We start from the raw sequence: 27093 nt of genomic DNA on the forward strand, positions 1-27093 counted from the left end.
TTAATAAAGATTCTCTCTATTTTCAAGCGCATTATCATCCATGTTCATCACTTATTAAAAGCCTTTCATTTATAAAGTCTTTAAAGCCTAGTTTAATAACCTGCAATCATTACTTGAATCACAAAATTTGCTTTTTATTATATTGTGTAAATGAAGCACTGTAGCATTTAATGTAAATTATTTTTTCCTCTCCCTCTTTTATCACTGTTTTTAAAGCCATTATGATCAGGTGTTTTTCTCAACCTACCCTAGAAATGCACAGTACAATATCTATGGCCCAAAATAATGCTGTTCCTGGGATTTGAGTATAGCGAAGAAAGAACAAAGATAATAAACCAGCCTTTCCTGTGTGCTTGCTGCCTCTTAGGTTTCTAACTAACTAACTGGGCCGTTCAGGCCATTCTCTCTCCCCAGGGAGAGGCCTGAGGTCCCCTTATATCCAGGAGACATAAAAAGGAATTTGTTCATTATTAATACACTGTCTCTGAGAGGCTTTTCTTTTTAATCAAAGTATAAATTCTGAGATGGAATTGATATACGTGCAAACTGACAACATTGCACTGGCAATGGGGTCTTCTGGCGTTATGGGCGAAGGCATGGTAACAAACCATCCATCAGATTTGTGGCTGGGGGACTGGTCAGGAGTCGTGGCTGTCTCAGGCCAGAGAGAAAGACGTTTGCCATTTAATGGAGGAGGACTTCCCAGGGGCCGTATTTTACTGAGCTGCCAGAATGCCAGGAGGGGCCTGCCTGCATAGATGGCACAGAAATGTTTATCAACCCAAAGTCTAGAACACGCTCCCCCAGCGTGTATCAGTGCATCCTGCTACCAAATTAGCCCTCTGCAGCCCCGGTGGGACTTGTGGCAGCAGCAATCATGTCCATCACCAAGGCCAGTCTTTCACAGAGACAAAATGAAAGCACTAAAACACCTGGAGTAAAACCAGAAGGAAAAATAAAATGGGAAGAGAATTAAACACTGGAAACTGGTCCAAACTGCAAAGCTGAGAGATGTGGATCCAAAATTTGGAGCAATTCTAATCAGGGTTTTGGTTCTGGCTCATCTGTAATTAAAATGAAGTACAAATCTGCCTGAGACAGTCAACAATCTCAGCTGTTTCCGAGATCTGGCTTTCATTAATTTCATTAACATCTTAAATGCATTCTTATTGCTTGTTCTTATGCTGAAGAGCAAGCGAAATAACAACACACCATGAACCAGTTTATCTTTGTCTTCGCAGAGGAGCAGATGCGGTATCAGTCTCAGGGGCACGCAGGCCCTTTGCATAGAAAATGGCAGTGAAGGGAGTGCAAGTGTGGAAATCTTTGGCCTGAAAATTAAATAAATTGAAACTAACACTTTCATCAGTGCTTCATGCACTTTGGGGACCTGCACCAGCATTATTAGTATTAATCAGTGTGACAATCTCAAGCTATAATTTGCCAGTCTTATTCCAGAGAAACAGTCAAAAAGTCAGAACTGGTATGGAACCCTCCCAAGTACCTGCGCTCCAGGAGGCCAGATCTGGGGATGCTGCAGGAGGCTCACAGCCCTACCTGATGCTCATGGAGGGAGAAATATCACAGACCAAGTTCCTGCTCAGTGGTATGCATTAAACATGCTCTAGTTAGGTGCATGACCCTGGGTATAACGGCATTTCTGCCCTTTCCTTCAGTTCAGATAGTTAAGAAAGGGTGAAAGTGGGAATTGGAGGCTGGTTGCCCATCTCTCTGACACAAAGCTGCAGCAGCCAACAAGATTAATTTCCCACGAGCTCCGCGCTGCTCGGTGGGTACGGTGATCCCAACCTCGGTGGCAGAACAGGTAGCACGTGTTCGCAGCCCGCTTCGCCCCCAGCAATCTCAACGATGAACTGCGCCCCATCCACAAGCTTTGCCGTGGCAGCAGAGCAGGCAGTGGCGAGAGAAAATCCCTGTGCTTACCAAAGCCAAATCCAGCAAGGCTCCAGGGCTCGCACCACTGTTTGGGAGAGGGAAGGAAGCCACTTTCAACCTATGTAGTATATCAGGGCACAGAAACTCTGGACAAACTTTTAATCAACTTTCACTTGATCTAAATTCTTTTGCCAGACTTCATCTCCCCTCTAGAGTGAGACAAGTTACCAATGGAGCGACTAGAGGGTGCTACAACACATATGGGCCTCGGACTCCGACCGCCTGGCGTTCAGAAATTCCTGGCATAAATTAACTGTTCAGCTCTGTGATGATGCTGATTTGCTCCACTTGGCATAAGCAGATATTTTGATACAAGAGAGATGATCCTTTCTGAGACCTGTCATCCTCAGGTTTTTAAATCCACTGGCATGTTTAATAGCAAAAAAGATGTAAGACAAAAATAGCCTTGTGCAGATAAAGACTTCCATGTCACAAATTAAAATTCAGTTTAATTAAGCCAACTCACATACATTATATTCCACCCATAAAACTTAATATCACCTAAAAATTCCCATCAAATGCAAATTTTCCCCAGTGATTTATTTGTGCAATTGTGAGATGAGGAGAAAGCACACAAAGCAGTGGGAGCTGCAGGCTGAAGTAAACAGTGTTGTCAGAATATGCAAAACAAGGGAAGAACACAAAAAAGAGAGAGAGAGAAGGAAGGGACAAACATTCTCTGGCTGGAAAGTTATTGAGTATTTAGAGCCAAAGAGGAGTGGAAAGCTTGGAGAGGAATTTCTACATGTAACCTACAGACTCTACTCATTTCCACTCCCAGCATCTCTTCCATTTAGCTAACAGATGAAAAATCTTTCTGGGGGTAGATGTAGGGTTAGGTTTGTAGCTTTAAAGGTCATTGCCTAAAATCAGCACTGCAGTGAGCAGAAAGGAGCTTTGCAGTTGGTCGGCTTCATCGTATCCCACACTTTGAGGAGTGCTGGCAGTGAGGTAATCCCTTAGGAATGTGTGTGCGGTTGGATGGCTGTGAAAAGAGAGCGGTCAGCTACCAAAGCTCTGTGCTGAATATTCACGTCACACACTCACAATCATTTTTCTTGTTAAGTATTGAGAAGACTGGGAACATTATAAATGCAGTATCTTTTTTGGCTAAAAGTTTAGCTGCTTTAAAAAGATCTGCTCCCTCCCTGCTCCTCCACTCCACCAGCTGTGCTCCACCTTTATCTCCAAACTGAATCTGCACACACTGAACTTTATAAAACATAAAAAACAGGGAGAAAATTAAATACAGTTATACTACAACTAAAGAGTAAGAACTTTAAAAGGTGGTGATGCAGCAAACTGGAATAAACATTTTAAGGTCACTTGTCTGTATAAAAATGACACCTTATAGAATACATAACCTCATGCCACGTGCTTGGGCTATGTCCACATCCATATCCATATCCATATTCATGTCATATTAATCAAAGCAACTGTTTTCCTCTCTACATGTTGACTAGTCATTACTGCCACAGCAGATTAAGTTTGCTTTGCCAGTGCCAGGTAGTGTTGGTAGTGTTGGCTGTTGAAAATACCTTCATTTACCTGACGCGCTTAGCAATTTGTTGCAGTGAGGCAGAGGAAGAGTAAGTGAGGATCAGGTGTCCCAGCCCAAAGCTCAAGCACATTGTAGAAAGTTTCACTCATTTCCGTGAGTTTTGGATCAAGCTCTAAGCAAGAAAAAATGCAATATAGTATTTCTAGTCAGTTTTCTGATTATTTGCCAATAAGGCTAGACAGATAATATTTTTTCTTTTTTTTTCTTTTTTTTCTTTTTTTTTTTTCCTATTTCAAATGTCCCTGCATTGGCATTTATCTGTCCACTTCCATACGTACTTGCTCATCCCATGCTTAGCTCAGTGGGCTCATGCTCATGCAGTTTGCCTGCATGGAAGCAAGACGATGACACCACACAAAAGTAATTTTCAAACTAATGCTACCTACAAAAGAAGAGAGAATTACACAAATCACACCCCACTTTTGAAAACAGTATTTTTTTCTGTTTTCTAAAAAAAATGCACATATTTTTACTTACAAGACTACATTAAGTTTCTAGGTCACTAGACTCCTGATTATGAGATGATTAACTTGAATGGCACATTTAAATGCCAATCTCTGCTATATCTTATACGAAACAACCAGTTCAAACATGCAATTCTTGACCCACTCTAGTACCTTTAAATTTATTGTTTAACAAAAAGAAAGAAAGGTGGGTGAAAAGTTGCCAATCATCTACTTGAAAAATTCTACTATATTTGTGGGTTGGCAAAGTCCAGAAAGCATTAATGCATGTGCTCAGAGAGATGAAAACTTATTGGGAACAAACTTTCTAGAACTAAGCAACAAAAGACTCAAACAGGTGCTCTGTACCAGGGGCCAGAATGCAAATTTACTGCATATTTATTACAAATTTTAGCGTACAACTTCTAAACATACATATAGAAATGTCCTTACAGCTGTAACTAACTCCAACACAGATGTCTTCAACAAGGTATAGCATTGAGAAATGTCTTGGACAGTGTTTAGTACTGCTTACTCCCAGCTAAGGAGTAGCTCCCACCTCTCCCTCAGAAGATACTAAAGTCTCCACAGATATTAACTGACTAAGCCTGAAAATCCTACTGTGTTTCATTAAATGAAAAGCCCTCCACTTTATCAGTGGGAAAAGTGAGATACAGTGCTGCCAAGGGACTTCTCAGGGTCCTTCCACAAATCTGTGACTAAAAGGTACAATTCTCTTGTTTGTTGGGGAATTTAACTCCTAGATGAGACTACATCTGAATGCTATCTCCAAGTACTTCACGGCAGGATGTGAATGGCCCATTTCATACAAGTAGGACCACTTTTTCACACCTTGTTAATGAAGGTCATTTAACTCACAAGGACAAAAGGGGCTTTCTGGGTTTCTATCCCTACCGCCATGACTACAGCAAAGTCTGCTCATGTTTCAACTTCCAGAATGGCTGCCCCCACTGGCATTTCTGCGAATGGTCCATCTCCCATGCAAGACATCCAGGAAATGTATTTTAAAATGTCCATATGAAATTATGTTAATAATTTCAAAAGTGCACCAAGTACACATGTTCGGAAGGAGACAGTCAGGGGCTATGGTTAAAAAAATTACACTACTAAAAAGTTATTTTCCTTTCAACTATCTTATCAAGTTCGTTAATACCTTCTGCTGTTGGTGAAATGATCCCCCATTAACATTTCAATTTATTATTGCTGTTCCATTAATGAGACCACAAAAAATGGAAATGAGGCCTATAAATATGCTAAGAGTTAACGTGAGGAATCGTAACAGTGTGTGCACTTCATGAGTAATGTTTCGGTACCGCTAGCATTCAAAACAGCATGGAAGGATGGCTCTGCAGCATAAGCATCTGGCTTAACAAACAAAACCCACAAAAGCCCAAACCAAAAAGCACCACAGTTTCTGAAACTATAGGGTAAAACCTCATCAGAGTCAACTCCATGTAGTTCACCATTCAAATGTCTTTGGAGAAGGACTTTCTCAAAGGTCACTGGGACTGTTCAACTTTGCAAAGCTGTTCTGCGAAGGAAGGATTTCTCTCCCTGTCCTTTGTTAAAAAACTCTCTCTCTGTGCTAATGTCTACTTACTGCCACCACACCCAGTGCTGGGGGGAATTGATTCTCTTGGTAGTCTCTCAGGTTCTCCAGGAAAAGGGGCAGGCTATAAATAGAGAACTCCAGTCTTGGGAACCACATTAAGATTCATCTGAGAAATATGTTTATTGCCAGGTAGCCTTTAGATCCATCAGGCTCCCACAGTTTCTCTGATGATCTTTTCTCCAACAAACAGTGAATATTCTCCATGGGTCAAGAAACATCCTTATGCAAACAGCATTACTGCAACTTGCATTTTCAATTATTAATATTTCACTTCTCGTCTTACAAACTTTTTCAGAAAAGGAGGAAAGCAGAAGCTTGTTCCCGTGGGAACAAAAACACAAAATGCAGTACCTCGCTGAGCCATGAAAGGAACGGTCCCTTCAGCACAGGGATGTCATATCATGCTAGCAACGTTTTTGTTTCTGCATTTTATTTCTCTCTAGTGATTAAAAATGATCGATCCTACCCCGTTTTCTGTGCATAGCTGATGGCACTAGGCTTATGCTAAATGAAATGTGTAGCCACACTTCCACCAGCACTATCATCTTGCAAGGAACAAACTTATAATTATTACATTGATTTTATAATTTATTTTCCAGGAAGCTCAGATTTCATGGCAGGGATTGGCTTTGCACTGAGGTCCCACTATGTCAGCGAGAAGAGAACACTGCAGTCCATGCTTCTTTTAAGCATTAACAGAAGAAATGATCTAAATTAGCCAGTTTGCCATGGCACTAATAGTAGGTTTGAAAAAACCCCAGCCACCTTCAGTAAGATGAAATAAAATGCAAACATAAAAAGCAAACTATTTAATGAGAGCACAGGCTATTTCAATAAATCTAGTTATTTGATAAGCAGACTGCCACTGCCAGCCCTTTATCATCTGTGAAAACGCATGATGGATCTTCTCTGTTTGCTTACAATTTCAAACCTTTCCCTTCTGATCAACATTAGCATTTTTGCTCCAATGCCTCTAACGACACGGATTGCTAGCAACCAGCCCAGATCCCACCTTCCAGGGAGAGTCTAAGCACTGACAACCCAGGCATGGCTCAGCGGCACATACATATGGCACACAGACTGGGTGGTTCGAGGCTGTCAAATGTTCTTCCTCTTCTGAGTTTGCTTAAAGGGGAGGAAACCGGCCCCTGCTGAGAGTGTACATACATAAAGCTGTAACAAACATTTAATTTTAGCTGCTCTGAAAGAGAATTAGTCTGTGCATTCTCCACTGCCAGTTCCTACTGCAGCTGCTCAAAAGAGGTGGCTTTGGAGGGTTATTAATTCCCATATTAATGGTCAGCCTCCTCCTCGTTACTGAAATATAGGCTCCCAAGTGTGTTTCAGTCTTACTTTCCCACATCTCTTTCAATTCTTCCATTATAAGCAGATAAAGTCATTATTTGGCTGAAAAGGACCTCAATCCAACACAGGCTCACAATACTTTATCTAGCTTTATGATTCAACTACACATTTTCCTTCTCTGTAAAAAAAGCTTGTTCAAAAAAAAAAAAAAGCAAGAAAGAAAAGAAAGAATTAAAAATGTACAGCAAGTTCCAGGGAAACTGCTGAAATGGCTACTGTGTGCATTGTTTGTGCTAAACCGGTTAGCAGCCACAGGAGGGAAAGACTCAGATATGATTTTTAAACTAGGCTAGTGAAAAACATTTCACTCTCCATCAGAGCTGAGTTGAGAGGATTATTTTTCTGCTACACTTTGAGAGGGCAATCCTGCCAGATGTCATGAACCTAAAAGCACTTTATGCAAAACATAAGGAATCATCTCAAATCATGTCTACCTTCCTACTGCACCATCCCTTTCTGTCCCTTTGCGGAGGTTTAGGTACTAAGATCAGGGGTACTACTTGAACAACCCCCAAAAACTCCACAGAGATTTGACTCCGCTTGAACTGGAGCAAAGCAGAAGTTATTCCATCAAAATCAGTTCTTCAGCACTGACGTTGAACTCATTTATGCTGGCTAAGGATCTAACTCTACTATCTACAGATTGAAAGATGCTAAAAAAAGGGCTATTTTTATATGCTTAACCAAATATAAAACATGTGATTGAAACGTAGGCAGAGATTCATCTCACCCTATTTTATTCACCTGAAAGCGGGGCTTGGCTAGGCAGTGAGGCGCTTGGTACGTCAGTGGGAGGAGATCAGCACTCCCGAAGGTTGGTGCTTGTCGCCTCTGGGTATGCCCTTCTGATGAGTCACTCTTTGGAGATGCTCAGCTCCTTCCTCCACTATACATCAAAACTGGATTATGATAGATCATCCCAATCAGCTGTAAAAAAATAACCTGATAGTTATGCAACACCCTGCTCCTCCTCCTTTTCTCCCCCGGCGTTTTTGTGTCAGCATAAACTCAGTGACTTTTGCAAGGTTATTCAAACTCAAATCCATCTAGTCATAATACCCTCTCCAAAGTCATGTTCACCTGGACTGAAAGCTGCTGAGGGCACTGAACTCCATTGTCCTAACTTCTTCAGGAAAGGTGCCCAAAAGCTAAGAGACTCACAGATCATCCTTTAATATAAGGCCTTTCTTTTTTTTTATATCCAGATTTTGCTCAACAAGAAGTTTGGTCTGACACAAGACAACTCTACCACAAAACAACTGAGAAATATAAATCGCTGTAAAAGCCCCTCACCACAGGGTGAATTGCCCTGGAATTGGAGCAAAGGTAGATATTGTTCACACTTCACTGCATCACTTCCAGTGAATTTTGCTGAAGTTTTTGAGAGTTAATAAGCTGCCTGCCTCTCTTTCAGACTTTAACAGTGTCAAGGCTGTATACAGAGAGGTGTATAGAAACAGCATCTGATCTAAAGGCAGAAACAAAAGAGCTTATTTTGCCTTATCTGGTGAAGAATCCAGTAAGCCTCTTGGGCACGTAGTTGAAACCACAGTAAGGACAGTAAAACCCTTCCTGGAACTGAAGGATCAGGAAGAAAGCAAGAAACAAAAGGAAAATGAGTTGTTAAATAGACTATACTTGAGGAGAGCTTTAATCAAAGGCAATGCATGGTGTAGATCCCTTAGCAGACACTCCAGCTCTCACTAGCAGGAGATACTTAGGACAGGGACTGGAGATTGGGGCTGTTCCTGTTCTTGATTCAACTGGAGCTGCATTTCCACCCTTGGGCACCTCTCTCTTCCACACCTGCAAAATGGTGAATAAAATTTAGTAGATGAGAGCTAAGCCTTATTAGTAATAGGAGGCCACAACCTATGTGTCTTCAGGCAGGCAACACCCCAGGGAAATCAGTGTGGGATTTCCCAGCCAAGGGGTTAGAAGACGGAGCCCAAAGCTGTGGGACCAAGCCCGTATGAGGAAAAGGAGATGACCAAGCACTGTGCCCTTCACATATCTCCAGAGTGGTGCAAAGTAATTCCCAAGTTTATTGTCACAAAGCAAAGCTGAGATATATTGCTCCTTTACAAACACAGATATTTCATCAGAGGACACCAAGACAAGTTTTGCCTTTGTTTTGCCCTTCATAACTAAAAAAGGCATCCCACAAAATAAACAAAATCCCTTCTTCTTTCATTATCTCCAAACACACTGCTTCCACCAGGAGCCAGCCTCTGCAGCAGCTATCATTTTGCTCCAATCTGGTAAACGTCCTCTTCTCCCTTCCCCCTCCTCTCCCCTTTCCTACCTGGGGAATTCAGCTGCTTGCAGAAAAACTTGAAAAGAGAAAAAAGGAATAAAAAAGTTGGCTTGCATGGCCCAGAAATAAGAACTGAAAAAAAAAAGTGAAACCATATGCCTTGCCCCCGGTGGCTCTGGGACTTGGAGCCAAACCAAGGCCATGAAAACAGAATATTGCTCTTTGTTAACCATAAATAAATAAATAAAGGACTACTCACTCTTGCCCTTCGGGATATGTTTTCTAAGGAGGAAGAAATTCCCTGTGGAGTTTATTATGTGTAGACGGGAAGCGTGCCTCCTCGGGAAAAGCAGTGGGGGTAGTTTTTCCCTTGGTGATTTCTTTCCCGCCTTTCCATCACTCCTTTATTCATTTTGCAAGTCTCCCTCCCCTCCCTTCTGCAATAAGTGAAGCCACACAAAGGAACATGCAGGTAATTCAGCCACTCAAAACTACACAGCATCTCCTTTCCTATATAAACGATCAGTGTGTGGCCTGGGTTTCATTTGCAACTGTAAATGAAACAGGCCTACAACTGTGTTCATAATCCTCCTTAATTGAATTTCTGTGACAAAACCCAGACAAAATTATTACCCTCAAGTTAGCAGTTTGCGCGAAGTAGCCAAGGGTTCCTGGGAAGCTTTAAAACAAATGCAGAACAAAACTGGATACCACAAAGCGGTTATTTGGTATTGGTACCATTTGTTTGAATGGGGGGGAGGTTTCCCTGGAGGAACAAGGTCATTTTAATATGAGGGACAGCCTAGGAATTCAACAAAGGCAAAAAAAAAAAAAAAAAAAAGAAGTGAGAATTAAATAAGCAGCGGAAGAGCTTGGATGTAAACCAGCACATGCTGCTCACACACAACAGCTACTGGAAGGAGGTGTTGGGCTGTCCTGGCTTTTTGAAAGGGCAGCATCATTCACAACTTGGTGTGGCTAATTAAGAGAGTTTCACAAATCCAGGAGGACTTGGAGAAACTGTTTGGTTTGTGTTGAAGTCCACACCCCATTGAAAGGAGTGTCTCCTTAAAGCCTTCCATGTAATCATTTCCTTCAACTCAATCACCAGTTACAGTAATGATGTCAGGCTGCTGGTAAAAGAGCTAGACTTATTTTTAAAATGCGATAACCACTGCTAAATGGAAGCAGGGATGCAAAAAGGGCACTGCCCTGCAGGGCACTCCCACTGCTTGTGGAAGAAGATAATTAAAGCCTTTCCTATTACCAAAATTTAGTGTTTGTTATTGTTTCAGATGATACAGATGTTTTCTTGAAGGATTGGGCAAAGCTGGTGTGAACAGACATATCTGTTTGCAATTTTGAGTGTCATGTGCCAAAGCTAATTTTGAGTGTCATGTGCCATGTACTTGGACAGACACCCTATTTTACCCCAAAGTACCATGTTTAGTCACCTCTGCATCAGCTGGTAACTAAAGCAAACTAGCAAAGTTATTAGGGATCAAAGCAGACTCCTTATGCTTCAACTTACGCAGAGCTGATTGCAATAGGGAAAACCATGTCATCCCAAGGCAGTGCCTGCTTGGGGTACCGCCCCACAAGCTCATAGAAGTTAATATCCTTTGCAATTTAAGCAGAAGGCAAGCCTACGAGGGAATGGGGAGGGCTGAGGTAATGGAAAGAGAAATTCTGTAATTCCTCTGCATGCACCCATGTCCTGTGTGTCACCCAGCCATTTTGAAGGCAGAGAGTTGATGGCAATTTAGGGGTACAGGAGGCTGGTGGGGATCATATGAAAATTCCCTCCAATTTAATTATTCAGAGTGGAAGTAAAATATCACTAGAGGTGATTAAATGTGCAATACTGTTCAGAGACAGGCAGGCAGAGACTAGACCTCATTTCCACAGACCTCTGTGCAGCTGCAGGAGAGCATGCCCCTGTCTCCACCCTCACTTGCAAGGCAAAGCTGGTGTAATGAGGGACCTCAGAAGAGTCTCCAGGAGACATTTCCTCTCCCAGGGATGCAGTGGGGTAACAATCAGGTGCTACTGCCTTCCTCAACGTCTCTGCTGTGCCAAATGTTTCAGTGGTTGAATTAACACCTAGTTTTGAGAGATCGTTCATTAGCCCTTGGGTCCTGTGCCACTTTAAGTAACCTTTTAAGAACACCTTTTTATAGCTTGTGTGCTCTGTTTTTCCTCAGGCCACAAGTTAAATGCACTGAACAATACCAGGGGCAAAGTGAGACAGAAATAAATAGATGAATATACACATGCCCACAACGCGCCCCCACACACACATACACTCACACAATCAGGGCCAGAGATCAATGTCTTCAGGAAAAGGCATGAGGGGATAAATTCATCACAGTGCTTTGTCACTGGTGGCAAAGGAAAGAAAAAGGAACATTTAAAAGGGTGATGAAATGTTTCAAGAAAAGGCAATATATTTTTATGTACTTGTAAAATCCATTGGCAATGACTTTTCTGGTTAATTGGTTTCATCTTATTAAACTAAAAACCTATTTGTAAAATCCAGACATATTCAAGCATAAGTCCAATTTCTTCACCAAAAGCCAATACACCGTTTCAAAGAAGAAAATTAAACAATACAAACCAGTTTCCATTAGTCTGAAAGCACAGCACTTGGTGTGGGGAAGAGAAATGGAATGGAGTGCTTGACTTTTCTAAAATGCACTTTGGAAAAATCATGTTACTCATTCACACTCAAACTGCAGCTCCCGTCTTCCTTGCCCGCTGAAAGCAGGCGACTATTTTGGCCCAATTATGCAGTGATTTATAAATCAGCCTTCTGCTATCTTTCCCTGCACTTGTCACGTTCAACTTCTTCCCTCTTATTAGACCACTCTCCTTCTCATTAAACAGTCCCTCTGTCTCACTTGCCAAACAACTGCCAATGGGCCCCTCATTTTACAGAAGAATAGACCCAGCTTTACCAATGGGAAAAGGCCTCTAATGCACCATGGACACAGCACAGTGAAGCATGGTAATTTGCCTGTGTTAATGATGCTACTTCACAATGATCAGGAAAACAAAAAATCTTTAATAGCTAAATGACACCCAATCCTTCTGCAGCCTGTTGAATTCAAAAACAGTGGAAGCAAAACTCAATGTCCTTTAGGAGATGAGCTAAAAGTGGCCGCAATGTGCTTTTTTCCCCAAATTCCTAATCTGCATGGAATCACTAAAATAGGTGATTTGGTGCTGGGAGAAGGACAGAAAAAACAATCCAAGTGTTTCAAAATGTTTTAGTGGCTTAAAAGCAAGGGATATTGGAGAGGAGGAATGAACTTATATGTAAACATTTTTGGACATAGTATACACATTCTCAACCTCCCAGTTATTCTGCTCTGAGGGAGGCATTTTGTGCAAAATACTGACAAGTGGGACTAAAGCATAATTACTTATGTTCTCCTTTTTAGGTGAAAAGAGGAAGTCATTACTATGGGAAGGACAGAGGGGCAGTTTGCATGTGCCATTGCATATTTCTGAGGATGCTCCAATTCCACAAGGCAGTTTGCATGTGCCATTGCATATTTCTGAGGATGCTCCAATTCCACAAAGCACTGAGCTCTTCAGTGCTAAATCAACCCCGTGAAATGCTTTCAACCTCAGTTCTCATCAGAAGCTTTTCACTTCTTACAGTTAGGTTCCCTAGGCTGCCTGGCTAGGCAAAACACCGACTGCTTTGGCCAGTCAAAGTCTGGTTGCTGCAAGAAGTTAATCTTAAGGCACATTAAGCTACTCAGTGGGAGAAATTCTGCTCTTATATTTGGCCAAACACGGCAGGCAGAACTGCATTGACTTTGATGACATTATTTGGTGTGCACCAGAAGGAACCACATAGTGCGTGTTTGGTAATGCTTTGGCACTGTTGAAAGGTTGGGGAAGAGACTTAAACATAGGTTTATGAAAAAAAGATGAACCAATATTTACAATATTGCTCACAGAAGAAAAGAGTTCTATGAAATTTTCCAAGGGCAGAGGGAGTGATTTGTCAGAAGTTGGCCAGTTGCAGTTCTGCAGATTTTGTAGCCGTCTGATTGGCATACTTCATACATTCCTTGTCCAAAACTTTCTAGTACAGCTGTGCAAAAAGGAGCAGGACTTGAATTCAAGAGGGCCGGAGGAAGACAGAATTGCTGAGAAATTAGGACCAAGCCATTTCAATGCAGCACTTGTCCAGGCATTCTTCAATTCATGCTGTTCAACACTTAACAAACCCTTGAGGTAAGTCTCTATCGCAATTAAGTGATAGATTTTGCTGTAGAGTGCTTGGGGTAAGTTTTTTTAAGACTATTCACTTTAGAGTTCATCAATTGATTGTCTTATTGTCTTATGAAATTGTCCGCTTAGCAGAGGAAAAGTTTGTCAACCCAGGTTGAAAATAAGCACCTAAAGACTCTCTGAATACCTCTTTACTCAATCTGGAGTAGCACTCAAAGGAAGTACTAAAATCTTTGAGACAAATGCCCCACATCATATGTTATCCAAAATGTTGTATTCTTAAGCCTTTCCTTACTAATGTGCCTGCTTTGATTAAAAACGTTCTAAAAATCCCCCAAGATGCTTGTTTCAATGGCTGGCTCAACATTTCATTTGCAGAAAATGCGGCTACAGCGTTAGCAGTGGGGCTGTGGGAGGGACATAAGCAAATCAGTATTTTGATGTCCCTTAAAGACCAAATAATTCACCGTAATTTTAAATCTTAACATTTCCTGAATGAATAATTTTGATACCTTTCATCTTGTGTTCTGTGAATGTTGCCAAGTTGAGACCATAATACTTATCAGCAGTTTATCAGCAAAACCATGGGTCACTCTTTAGAGGCCTGATATTTGAGACCTGTCCAGACAATTTCCCTCTGAAGTCAAACAGCCAAGGAAAGATTCCCAGCTGTGACCTGTACAAGTGCATCTTCAGTGGGGCATTCAGTATCACTCCCTTGCTCAAAGCTGCTTGGCAGTGTGAAAAAGGCATGTTGCCTTCCAGAGGCTGAGAGCAAAATAAACCTTCATCCTTGGGACAAAATTCACTTCTGCAGCAGAACCGGCAGAGCTGCTCTTCCAGACACTGCATGTCTCAGATGGGCCAAGGCACGAAACCAAGAAAGCTCTCACTGCTGGTAATGAATAGCCACCCCTCATCCTGCCAAGCTGGCGCAGTACCACCCCCTCCTTTGGGGCACCAGAAGCAGTGGAAGCAAACACAGAGGCAGGGGACAGAGCAGGTACACAGGCCACAGCCGCCTTTTACTGAGGCCAGGGAGATCCCTGTGCTGCAAAGCCTTGAGCTGTTCAGTGAGCACAAGAGTGGTCTGATGCTGCAACACTGCCTTCTCTGCCCTTGCCTAAAGCAACAGCAATGCCGCAAAGGGATGTGAAGGGAAAGGTTGGAGGATCTCGCATAGCAGTTTCATCTCTTGGTGTCTCTTTTGATATCAACCTGCTAGTGTGAATTCACTGCTCATGTGCGTGGTTCCTAACACCATTCACTGTGGTGGAGTTGATAGAAAGTACTTGTCATAGCAACTTAAGTAACACCCATGGTTTTCCCTCTAGATGTTGCAAGATGAGTGCATAGGTGCAATCATTAAATTCATTAATTCTAAAATAGTGGTATCTCTTTTGCTTGCTACTTGCCAGGCAGATACAGCCACCAGGGTGTGTAGCTATTAAGTGCCAACCACAATTCCTATCATCCTTTTTTGTTCACCTTCCTTTTACTGTGCATTTTCCTTGAGCTCTTTCTCTTTTGATTTCTTTGAGAAAAATGCCGTCCCTTATTGATTAAATTACAAATTCCAATGGCGAGTGATTGAGTTATATGATAACACCTGACGAAAGCCATCAACTACAATTGAAATAAAAGGAAAAAATAGCACTCTCATTATTACAAAAGGTTTGGATGTTGAGTAGCTGACTGAATGAAATGGAGATTGAGCAGATCTGAGAGAATTGATTAGGAAAAACAATGCAGAATTCAGAAAAGAGCTACCAAATTTAACAGATCACTAATTCACCTTAGAAAAAGATAGGAAAAGTTGAGGAACAGAAGGAAATTGTATCTTTTTCAAGCATTCACAACCAGGAATCGCACAAAAGTTTGCCTCTGTGATAAGACTCCTCAGAAACACAAGTCTGACACCAAGTTACCAAAGGCCAACAAATACATGACCAGGGCAGCAGCCCCTAGGGTTCATTCATTCAGCTTCTAGTATGCCTTTTTAATTAGTGGTATCACAAGCAAAATAAGGTTCTTGGCCTTTGTTCTGTGCCTGGGAACCAACTATATGCCAGCTTTTGGTAATGCATCATCGCATTTTATTCACTGCTCATCTACGCTAATGAGGTATTTTTATTTTTGTCTGCTGTGGCATTTCCTGCAATACTGACAGATGTCTTTGTCTTTCCTCCTGCAGATTAAGCAAGCCTTACTTGAGTTCTTAAATGAGACAAGAAGTTGATAAAGTGCCTAAAATGGCATGATCCACCTTTAGAACTGTGTCATCTTCCAGTCACTTCCTTGCAAGCTCGTTGCAAGGTAGAGTCTAGCAAAGATGAGTTCTAGCAAAACTCTGGAAAGAGTGTAAACACGCTGTTAAAGAAGAGTTGCAAACATAGTATTATTTACTTACAGCCTCTGCATTACTGAAGTGTCATATTCGAAGTCACGCTCCAGGGAAAAACCTTAGTAACCTGTGGAAACACCAGAAAAAGAGTCTTCAGTGGATATTCCTAACTACATCTTCTATCAGATGGGGAAGAGAATTTAACATCAATTTTTGACATTATTTTGGAAACAAAATGTAAAGAACATACTATTTAACCACAAAACAGTGTAAAAATTTTCCTTAATGCTCATCTGAAGGTTGCTTCAAAACCTGCTCCAGCTGCAATCTTTTTTCTTCGTATTTGCTTTCTGCAAAAATCCTAGCATACAGATTTGCTAACAGCAATTGTTTGTAGAAACAATAAATATTTTAACATAATCTAACTTAGAAATTGTGCAGCCCTGCCTGAACTTTTCACAATCCTGAATGTTTCGTCCTCATGGAAGAAACAAGGAATCACTCTTGTCCCAGTTTCCAAGTGGGAGATTTGCACGAGTGAGAAATGTAGGCTGTGAACACACATCTTACTCCTCACTGCAGCGTTCTGCTTGGGGACATTCCTGTCCCCACCACCCATCACCCTGCCTCATCATTCACCCCTGCCGGAGTTCATTGCACCCTCCATTCTGTCAGCAGAACTACTCACAAATGCAGTCAGATATGGGTTAGTAAAGACCTATTTAAACTGTTCAAGTCAATCCAGGAGCTGCAGCCAGATGAAGATGTGTGAACACAGCCTACACAATTTGCCCCAGGTCTCACAGCCAGCCTGGCAGGGCAGACAGCTAGCATGCTAGCTGTGAGCCCGTATCTCCCCTCTTTGAAACACCAAGGGTGTGCACAAAGCACAGAATGAACAAATCTGCTCAAGAAACCCACATCTCAAAGGTTATTTTCATTATTTTCACCCTTCTGTCTTATCCAAAACCCCCAATTCCACCAAAATCTGATGAAAGTAAAGAGGCAAAAATTATAGAAAATTATAACAAGTTCTAGATTATTTTCTAATAATTTATCCTTTAGTTTCATATTATGGCAGCATTCCAAAGCCTACCCTATGCCTGAACTCTTTGTGCTAAGCATTGTGCAGATGTTGGCCATGGGAGTCTCTGCTCCCTGGAGCTTACCAGCAAGAGATCAAGGAGCTAAATGTGTAGGCAGGGAAAAGACAGAGACAGCAAAAATCAGAGGACGCTTCTGCACAATGGCTTGTGAGCACAAATCCCACTCAGCCAGTAAGAAATGATTCACTGTGAAGAGATTCTGATCCTGCTACCTATTATGCTCGACAGACAATCTCACTGAAATCATTTATCTAGTTATTTACATGGCTTCCAGTAGACCAATGTCTGAGCATTCACAAACCAGATGGGTTTTTCCTCACTGCAGTCCTGAGAAGGAGCACATGCTGTTAACTCTGCATCATGGACAAGGAATGGAGGTACTAAAAAAGACAAAATGTTTTTTCCAGGGAAAGTAAAATCTGATCTGCCAAAGCTCTATATCATGCCAAAGGGCTCCTGTGGGTTAAGGTGCTGCTCTCAGGGATGGGCCATCAGACTTCAACCATAGGCAGACATCTCACCACCCTGGTAATTCTTCCTTGAACAATGGCTTCTAGATAGTGTAGGAATCAGGAAAAGGAAAAGGGAAGAAGAAAAAGGGGAAAGGTAGAGAATAAAGTGAAAATAAAATATAAATAAAAAGTCATAATAAATGTAGCAATATCTGAAAAAAGCAAACTGCAGCAACAGAGAAACCAGCCACCCAGTTCACTGAGGGGACTGAAGCAATTGTTTTCTACAAGAAGCCTCATTCATCACACTTCTATAACCCAGAAAATGCTCCCACAGTCCCTTCTTTCAACATTTTAAGACTAACATGCATACACACTCTCACATTTCTTTCCTTCTCCTACCAGTCTTCCCTTGTGGAAGAAATCATAAGAAAGGGATGAAGATGTGAAAATTTCTGCAGCTGTTCTGCCAGGGCTGAATCCTGAAGGTGGGAAACCCAAGGGAACCCAGGGGTGGGAGAGCACTGACAAAAGGACTCAGCCTTCACTGCCAGTTGACTCTTGCTCCTTAAAATGATAACAGTGGAAATGCTTTTTTGATGATATCTCAGGACGCAGTTCAGAGCCCAGCATACCAGGCTCTAAGTAAATAAAATACATCTGTTAGCTCAAACCTCCAGGACTGGTAGTCTTTTCTAAGAAGTAAGCCACTGGTCAGCACAAACTCTCAGGTTTGATCACCAGAAGGGTTTTTGGTCTGCAAACTGCCTAACTCTCTAAACATAATAGCTCCCTTCTGGCCAGATAATAGAGGATTCCCTAAAGCCGCCCTTTGACCTGCAAGAAGTCAAGCCTTCTCCTGAAATTACTTCTCAGATGTTTGAATTGCCTCTCAGGTTACAGCATGAAACCTTTCCTATCTCTCTGTTAAAGCAGCAGATAGACAGATGGGATAGTCTTCATCTTTCAGGACTCTGGAAGTTCATTTCACATTTTTAACAGAGAACGAGATGCTTAGAGCTCATGTTTAGGTTAAAAGAACCAGACGTGTAGAGTGTGCTCAGTCAAAGCAAGGAAAATCCCAAGCCTGGTAGTCCCTCCATAGTTCTGTCATCAATTAAAAAGAAGCAGGATAATAGAAGTACCATAGTACAATGGTCAAACTTCCCCCTCCACACACACCTCCAAATCCATGCTGTCTTAGCCAAAAGCAGGGAATTCCAAAATCAAAAGAATAAACTGCCCATCCTGAGACAAGAAACCTGTGGGACTAGTGCAATAACCGACTCACAACCTCTGTGGAGCAGGAGAAAGCAGGCACCTCTGCTCTCCCCAAGGCTACGCTTGTATCTCCAGGGCTCCCAGCTGAATTCTGCTGAGTGGGATTTGCTGGCAGGGGCATTGCTGGAAACTTGCTGTTGACTGCTCTCCAACACAGGGCAAGCCACATTGCCTTCCTCTGACCATGCACAATAAGAGTATAAAAATGCTCACAACCATTTTTGAAAAATCTCCGAGCACAGCACATAAGAAGCCCAGTGACTGCTGTAGCTGAGGTAGAGCTGTACCAGAACCACCACAGGATCTGAATGTCTTCTCTTCATTAATGGGTTTTATCCTCTCTTCACCCCCAGTCTAAGGCAGGGAGGTCTTATTGCCCTTTTGCAAGCTATAAAAAACCCAGCACAGCGGATGGACTAAACACCTCGCCCAAGGTCCCCAGGGACATGCACATCTGCACTGTGAACTGATCCCAAACTGCCACAAACCCTGTCTACTGCCCTTCCCTCCAGCCCAGCCTAACTCTCTGAATTTCATGATGATTCAAAGCTCTATTTAAAGCAGTTATGGGTGTGTGCAAGGAATTAAGGCTGAGCCAAAAAGTTTGAATTTAGCAGCTCTGGTTGGGATTCTTCTTTGTAATAGTGAAACACAGAGTTGTTGGGTATTACTATGAAACAGAAAAAAAGGTAGTATATGTTATTTGGGTTAGGATGTAAACCCCCAAGAAGACACAGTAGCAATGCCAATGTCTTCTCCTTCTAAATTAACCTGTCTCCTAAACACTCCAGTGGTGGCCATCCAGCCTAGCACAGCTTTCCCAAGTCTGCTGCTTGCTTACATAGCAAGGGCTGCTACAAAACAGGAAAAAACAGACACAGAAAACAAGCTACTAATGTCTCTTGCAGTCCCCCAATGTAAGAGAAGTGGCCAGGCACACTTACACACTGGAATGAAGGGCAGCCAGGACAGCTGACAAGGTTCAGAGACACATCACCATGGTTTACTACTCAAACCACGCTAAGCTCTTTAGGTAAGCTTTATTATTACAGATGGTATTGCTTGCCCTAGATTTGATGACCAAAATGGGGTTGCTCTCCCTAATCCTTCAGAGGCTGCTTATAAATCGGACAACGCTTCACCTCTGGACACATGGTGCTAATAGATAATAATGTAAATGGTCCAATGTTTTAACCTTAACAGGCATTTGCTTGGGTTATGATAGACAAAAAATGAGGTCAGGAACTCTAATCACAAGCCTGAAGTTAGAAGAGCCTCAGTCTGGGGTCATCTGGACCACTGAGCACATAGCCAACACGTACAGCAACCTATAGGCTGGAGTTGAGAGTGGGCTACACTGTTCCTACCCCTACACAGCTGCACCCCACAGGCACCAGGCACCTCTGCCTCCTGCAGCCCATCGAAGTCATTGTGTCTATTAAGAAACAGCAACAGCAGTAACATGATTGCCGTGAAAATAATTTTGAAGACATCAACCCGTAAACACACACAGGAAATAAAATCTGCTTCTATATGAGCCCTTCCACTTTTCTCAGGCATCTGAGGGATGTCCTTTATAAAACGTGAGATAAGAGCAGACTCGTTGTTCAGGCTGCATATCTGTATGGTTCCTTAGATACCAACGAAAGCCCAAAGGCAGGTCTTGGCATCTCATCCCCTTCTTATAAACTCTTTCAGAAAGTTAGAGCTGACTTTGACACAAACATGATGAGAAATGGGGAGCTATCTGTGCCATTCTGGGGAACATGCCAAACCCTGTATTAACACCCCCCCACACTCCATTAAAAACAAAACAAAGCAAAAACCAACAAAAAACAACCCTCCTGTTTGCTACTGATTAGGCAGCCGAATTAAAACTGATGAAGTGATTGGATAGAATCCAAAGCTGTTTATCTGCACATAAATCACAGACATGCTTTACTCAGACAGTATGGATTTACTGAGCTAGGGGAAAGACCTCTTTTTCAGAATGCTGATTATTACAGCAATTAAAATATCAATGAGGCAAACATTTCGGGTAGAAAGCTGTTAGGGGCTCCTGGAGAAATCATTCCATTAAATATGAATTCAAAGAAATATCTAATAAAAAATAATTAATAGAGAGTTGCTCTGTTTCTTCTGGTTAAGTATATGATGTTAGAAAAATCAAATTCTAAAGGAGGAAAGAAAGACACAAATTAACTAGCTGGACATGCCAAAGGAGATTAAAAAGGAAGGCTGATACATATTTTATGATCGCAAGGGAATAAAAAAAAAAATTAAGAGAGATGTACTGTCAAACCAGACACAGTGTTAATACCTAAATTATATGGCAATAAGAACTGCTGTTCCCACAGCTATTAATGTAAACTGAAAATTGGGAGCAGGCTGCAGCGAAAGAAAATAAATCACACTTTTTTTTTCAACTTGAAAATATGTGTAAAATAAATCCCTACCCCCAGCATTCACTTTCTGCATCCCAACCCCCCCAACAGCAAGACAAGGACTGTCATTTCAGCAAGCTACAACTTCCAGGCAAGTAAGACAAGTGACAATTTCTTACTATTAATCCTGGCTAATTTATTTATGCAATTTTTCTATTTAACAGAATCATTGGCCTGGAGATTACCTCCTCCTTCCCCTTTGAGTCCTGAGAAACTATTTAACATGGGAAGCGGCAAAGGGGGGCAAAGAGGGGAGAGTGTCATGTAGCCAAGTTACGCATCCCAGCTGGAATTTGGGATGATGTCTTGCAGTTCTGACTCCTTCAGCCAAGTTTCATACAGGAAGCACAAATGCGCCAAGGGCGCAGTGAAATACGCTGGAGCCAATAAATAGTACTTGACTCCATTAACACACTCAAGCTATGGATCTCATCACAAAACCCTTAGTCACTTTGCAACGTGTTTGCTTACAAGGTAGCCAATGACTTGCACAAGGGAAAGGGTCAGCAGCCAAGAGGATCCTCTGATGAAGTCTCACAGATGCAGAGTGCGTATGTATGTGGGATGAATATGCAGAGCCCTTCCAGAAGAGGCAAATGCTCGTATATAAAGCTTATATGGAAATACTGGCCGCGGAAGGTCATGGTGTGACCAGTGAGGTAAAGGGCAAATTGCTGTGAGGAACATCACCAGCCCTGGGAAGACAACCCACTCTTGGCACAGAGGCTCCTCTCCAAGCCTGGGACGGGTATGGGGGTGCCAAAGAGGAGCAGGCATCCCCATCAGTTCATGCAGGTTTTGCCCATACACAACAATCTGTTCCAGCTGTGCTGCAGAACAGGAATTTGTCACCAAATGACTGTCAGAAGGGGATCTGAGACCTGGGTTTGTCTTCAGTGTTGTATTATTTTTCTTTTTTTCACCAGTTACCCACAGCACATACACAGCGCTGATCCTCTCCTGCTCAGCATGCCTCATGCACCAGTTCCCCCCCGGCCTCACTAGAACAAGAAGGTGGCTTCATGTTTAATTAAATCCCCTCAGATGACCAGGAAAAAGTTTCTAAAATTCTTAGATTAAAATTTTGTAATACATTCATTACAAGTCTGATGGTTACTTTAAAAAGATATTAGTAGCAAGAATAGTTTCATCGAGCATAGAAATACCTCCATTTTTGTGCTGGAGAAAGATAACTTTTGAGGAAAGTAGATTGACAAATTATTTGACAAATTTGTCAACTACTTTGGAGCTATCAAGATGAAAGGCTTTACATAAATTTGTATGATTTTTTTATGTATATATATAAAACACTTTTACTGGGCTGTTGATAAAAGCCTGAACTACAAAGGAACTCTTTCCCCTAGTTGAGAAAAGGCAAGCTGCTAGACAAATCAGTTCAATCTCTGCCTTTCAAACAATATAAAGCAGTGTAACTTTCAGGAGCAACACCTCATCTGTTTTTTTTCCAGACTGCCTATCAGGAATCAAGCAGTAAGTAAACATTTGAAAAGTGTTCCTTTGAGAGCAAAGGTTTAGATTTGAGTCACAGGATCCATTGAAAAGAAAAATTGCTTCTGTGCATTGGGACAGTGCCTTCCCTTCTGAAAACTTTATAAAAAAGAATAAATGGAGATAATCTTTTTACAAGGTATAGCCCATATGGAAATTCATTATTGCTTCCCTTTAAAAAAAGTCAAGAGAGTTCAGAAAGTGAGAAGGGGGTCACTGTTTAAAAAAAGAGAGTATGCAGAAGATTTCCTAACAACTATATCCAGTAAAAGTACGGTTAAAAAGCTTTATCATAGCCTAATATGAAGCTCCTGTTGATGAGAACATGAGATAAACAAAAGAGAGAAAGACATAATAAAGCCCTAAATCACTAAGAGTATTTAATGCAGAAGTGGGGGTATGTATATGCAGAGATTGTTGATTAAATATTTTAAGGATCCATTCTTCTCCTAGTACAAAATACTCGCTAGAGTGGCTTCAGCGTTGCTGCTCCCTGAAGACTGCATTACTGCTTGTTAGCCCCGCTCAATCACCGCTGTGGAGGCACAGCTGAAAGGAATCATTGTTCCTGCTTTACAAAAGCAAAACTGAACCTCCAGAGAAGGTGAGTGATTTGCAAAGGATTTTACCGCAAGCCAGTAGCACAGCTAGGGGAAGTGAGGAACCCCAACTTATGGGCTGGTGCCTCCCAAGAACTAGTCCCACTTGCTTGCGATGTTTCTACCGAGGACGCCATGGAGTTAGGCACTATTTTCATTCCTGCCTATCCCACATACAGCCATGACTACTAATTTAAGGCTGTCACCAAAAGCACATATATATACATGGAAGATCACAGAGGCAGGGCCCAAGATACTCTGTGAAGACAACATTTAGGTCTAGATTCTACTTTCAGCAGGTGTGCATCTAAATAAACTCTTTCATTCAGTAGATTTATGCTGGAGGTGAAAATTTGATCCTAAAAGGCCTGAATTACACCTACAGCTGCTTGGAAATAGTTCTTCATTGTAGCCGACATTCATCCCGAATTTGGTTTGATTAGACAGTATAAGTGTGGCAGGCACCTGAGGACAGAGCATAATCCCACACCATATGCACGCTGTGATACCCAGACAAAGCAATGTAAGTCATGGAGACAGACAGAGCACCCTGGGTGGTCACACCAGGCCGCACACTTTTCTTTAACACCGATTAATTTAGGTGATTGGATGAGTCAAAGACTCCGAGGGAGCTTTAGTTCATTACTTTTTTTTTTTTTTTTGTCTTTGGCTATTCCAAGAGAAGTTTTAAGGGACAGAGGATCTTTTTAGCATATAGTCATGATTGTCATTAGCATTGAAAATATGAATATGAATACAAAAAGAGTTGAAGAGGAAATGGGAAATAACTGCAAATATCTTTTAGTTTTTCTTTGCCTTTCCTCCTCCAAAGAGTATAGCTGCTGAGCACCATTCTGGGCAATGAAGATCAAAGAAGTAAACCCACTGAGCAAAGTTCACTCTCTGCAATTGTTTCTAAACCAGACTCGGGACGCAGTAAGTAGATCTGCCCAGGAAATTCCCAGCACAACTCTCTTCTGACAGTAAAGCTTGATTTGTCAACACTGACACCTCCAGTCTTTTGGTTTCACCAGGTTTATCACAAAAAGAGGTGCGAGGGACCAAGCTTGTCCTGTTGGTCTCTATCAGCACCCTGTGTGGGTCCCCGCCAGCTCACGCTGCAAGATGCCAGAGAAACAGCTAAAAAGTCTGTGCTTTTACAGCACTGACGGCTCTAGGCCGGCAACCCCAAGCTTGCAGCAGCCATGCCACAAACCGAAATACTTGAAGCCCAAGCAGATTTTAAGATCAAACGCACAGGGCTTCTAGGATGCCCAATAAGCAGTCAAGCAGCTCTCACTAAGACAACATTCCTCAGCCTCTAGACTGCCCACAGTACAGGAGGGACTTGCCTGAGCAAGCCTCCTGAGCATAAGGAGCACAGAACTATTCCTTTTTCTCTAGGGTCAGTGACACTCAGTCCCTATGGCTGTGTATCTTTTTCCAGCAGCAGGATTGGGCCATGTGGCCCTGTCATTCCTTGTCAGATGACCAAACCTATGCTCAGTATACCAACCTGCCAACGAATAGCGGATCTGGGATTTCTGGGGCTTCCTGATCACCTTTCTGCAGACTTCTCTGCAGATGGTATCACTTGATCAATTCCTGACGCCTCCTTCACACCTCCTCTTTTTCAGAGAACTCCCAGGCTGGGAGCTGCCTGCAGGACCAACACACCACTTCCTCTGGAGCAACTCTGTGCAGACCCCTATCCAGACAGTCCAAAGGGAAGTTAATCACCAGGATGGGACCAGATTGCTTATTCTTGAAAACTCTGTGTTGGATCGATCATTCTACAAAACTAAAGAGAAATATTTTATATTTCTGTCAAAATAAAAATTAATTTTCCATATGGAACTTAAAAATGCTTTTCTATTTTCCATACAGAAGCTCTAGCCTTTGCAAAGTGGAAACTTTTCCTAGTTTCAGAGAGCACGAACTGGGCACAATCTGTGAATAGTATCTTCCTGTAATGCTGCAGTGGAAAAGCAATATTACAAAGCTAACCCCTTGCAATGCTATTTACTGAGTCTGGGATATAGTCTAGTACCAAACTACTCAATTTCCATTGACAATTCCCCTGCCTATACTGCATTACATACACCTATACTGAGTGATTGTGAAGTAGTAGGTATTTATGTAAAAATAAATTCTGGCTAAACACACCAAAAACATTATTTCGGATTTGAACTGGTATAACTAGGGCCTGAATGTGACCTACCTTTCTAGTTAAAATGTGCTTCCCCTGCCCGCTAAACATCATCTGCAAAAGTTGCATCAGTTGCCTGCACTGCAACAGACATGCATTTTTTGTATCCCAATGATTACAGAAACCTGCCTACTTCACATGCAGTCTGAAATATAAGGTCCTTGTTCCCAACAAAGTCAAGGGAGAAAGTCCCATTGAGTCCAATGACAGCAGAGTTAAGAGAGCCCTGAGCCATTTGGAAAACCCTACATCCAACGTCTGTCATTCTTTGCCTTGTCCAAAATAACAAATAGGCCGTGGCAGCCTCAGAAAGAGAGACCAAGTCTTCCAGCTCCCAGATTTGTGCTTTACATACTTGACACGTCCTCTCATCACTGGAGCAGGAGAAACAGAATGATCAGAGACCCAAACCCCTCACGCTGAGCAATATGAAAACATCATGTTTCAGCACAACAGAGATGTGTGTCATTCCATCACTAACTCACCAGCCCAGAGGCCAAGTCCAAGACAAATGTCCCGGCAGCAGTCCAAGGTCAGAGTCCCAGAAGGTAAACCTGTCAAGAATTAGTGATGTAAACGCTCCCTCTCAGAGGCAGTCCCACTGCAGTCTTCTCTGAAACTCTTGGACTTTGCAGACTTCCTTCTCTGGCATGCCTCTTTGGCCTTCTTCGTTCTATTTTTCTCATAAGCTTGTTTGTGGATAATTTATCTAAAAAAAAAAAAAAAAAAAGGGTATTTTTTCCCTTCATTTAAAAAGAAGTGTGCCTGCATTTGGCTGATGCAATAATGATGTTATAAAGTCCTCTTTGAGGAAGGCACTCTCTGCTTCTGTCAGGTCCTTCCTCTTTCCTGAGTTACGTGACTAAGATCTTGGGAAAATAGCTCATAGCCTTCATGGTCAGCATCACCTCCCCTTCTCCCTTCTCCCTCCTCACAACATTTTTTGAAACAACTTAAATGATCCCATGCCTGGTCTGAGTGTCGAGTCTGATATAGTCATCATCTCCGAAGGCCCTACTTTTCATCCATCACTGACCAGGACACGGAATCCCTATTCATTGTAAGCATGACTCAGTTTAATTTTTCCAAAGACCATTTGTTTACTTTCTGGTAGAGACTAATGAGTAAATATTATTTGGTAGGCTAGAATTTCATGAAGCTCAACTAAAATGAGGGCTCCAGGTCACTAGATGCAGCACAAACATATGGTAAAAAGTTTGTAATCATCCCCAAGACTACAGAGGCATCCTGTGAGGCAGCCAGGAAAGGAACTGAAGTCAATTTTCTGAGTCCCAGTGTAGAGTCTTAAACATAAAGCCATCTTTCCTCCATATCTCTGCTCCCAGAAAACATTTACTTTCTGAGTTTCTGCCTAGTTAGCAAATATCTAAAGATAGCAGTTATCCATCTCCAGTATCAACTTGGTTACAATTTTAATTGCAATTGGTTTCCTAAGTCGCTGTCTCTTCTTGCAATTTTTGCTGAAAATATACCTCCCATCGTTGCATGGGCTCTATTCTAATCAAGCTACACTGTTCTCTCCACGTGTTTGGCACCGCATTTAAAAATCAAAGTGCCAAATTCCTCTGTGAACTACTCAGATGCAGCACTTATATATGCCTATCAAATGCAGAGAGAAGCCAAACTTTGACCCTAAATAAGCTGATATATGAAAACATGACAGTG

At 42.0% G+C, this 27093-nt stretch overlaps 1 protein-coding gene across 3 annotated transcripts in view; it reads right to left on the minus strand.

Annotated features, from left to right (window-relative positions):
- The window catches only part of SEMA5B (semaphorin 5B), a 272595-nt gene that overhangs the window by 170519 nt on the left and 74983 nt on the right, over window positions 1-27093 (minus strand). For 2 of the 3 annotated variants that reach the window (XM_075757062.1, XM_075757064.1), the window contains exons 2-3: window positions 25893-26116; window positions 15874-15934 (exon numbers count right to left, since the gene is read on the minus strand). The gene's annotated coding sequence lies outside the window, so the exon portion shown is untranslated. The remainder of the gene's footprint in view (window positions 1-15873; window positions 15935-25892; window positions 26117-27093) is intronic. The other variant, XM_075757063.1, reaches the window with a different exon arrangement.

The sequence above is a fragment of the Balearica regulorum genome, chromosome 6 (genome assembly GCF_011004875.1).
Source record: "Balearica regulorum gibbericeps isolate bBalReg1 chromosome 6, bBalReg1.pri, whole genome shotgun sequence".
Classification (NCBI taxonomy): Eukaryota; Metazoa; Chordata; class Aves; order Gruiformes; family Gruidae; genus Balearica; species Balearica regulorum.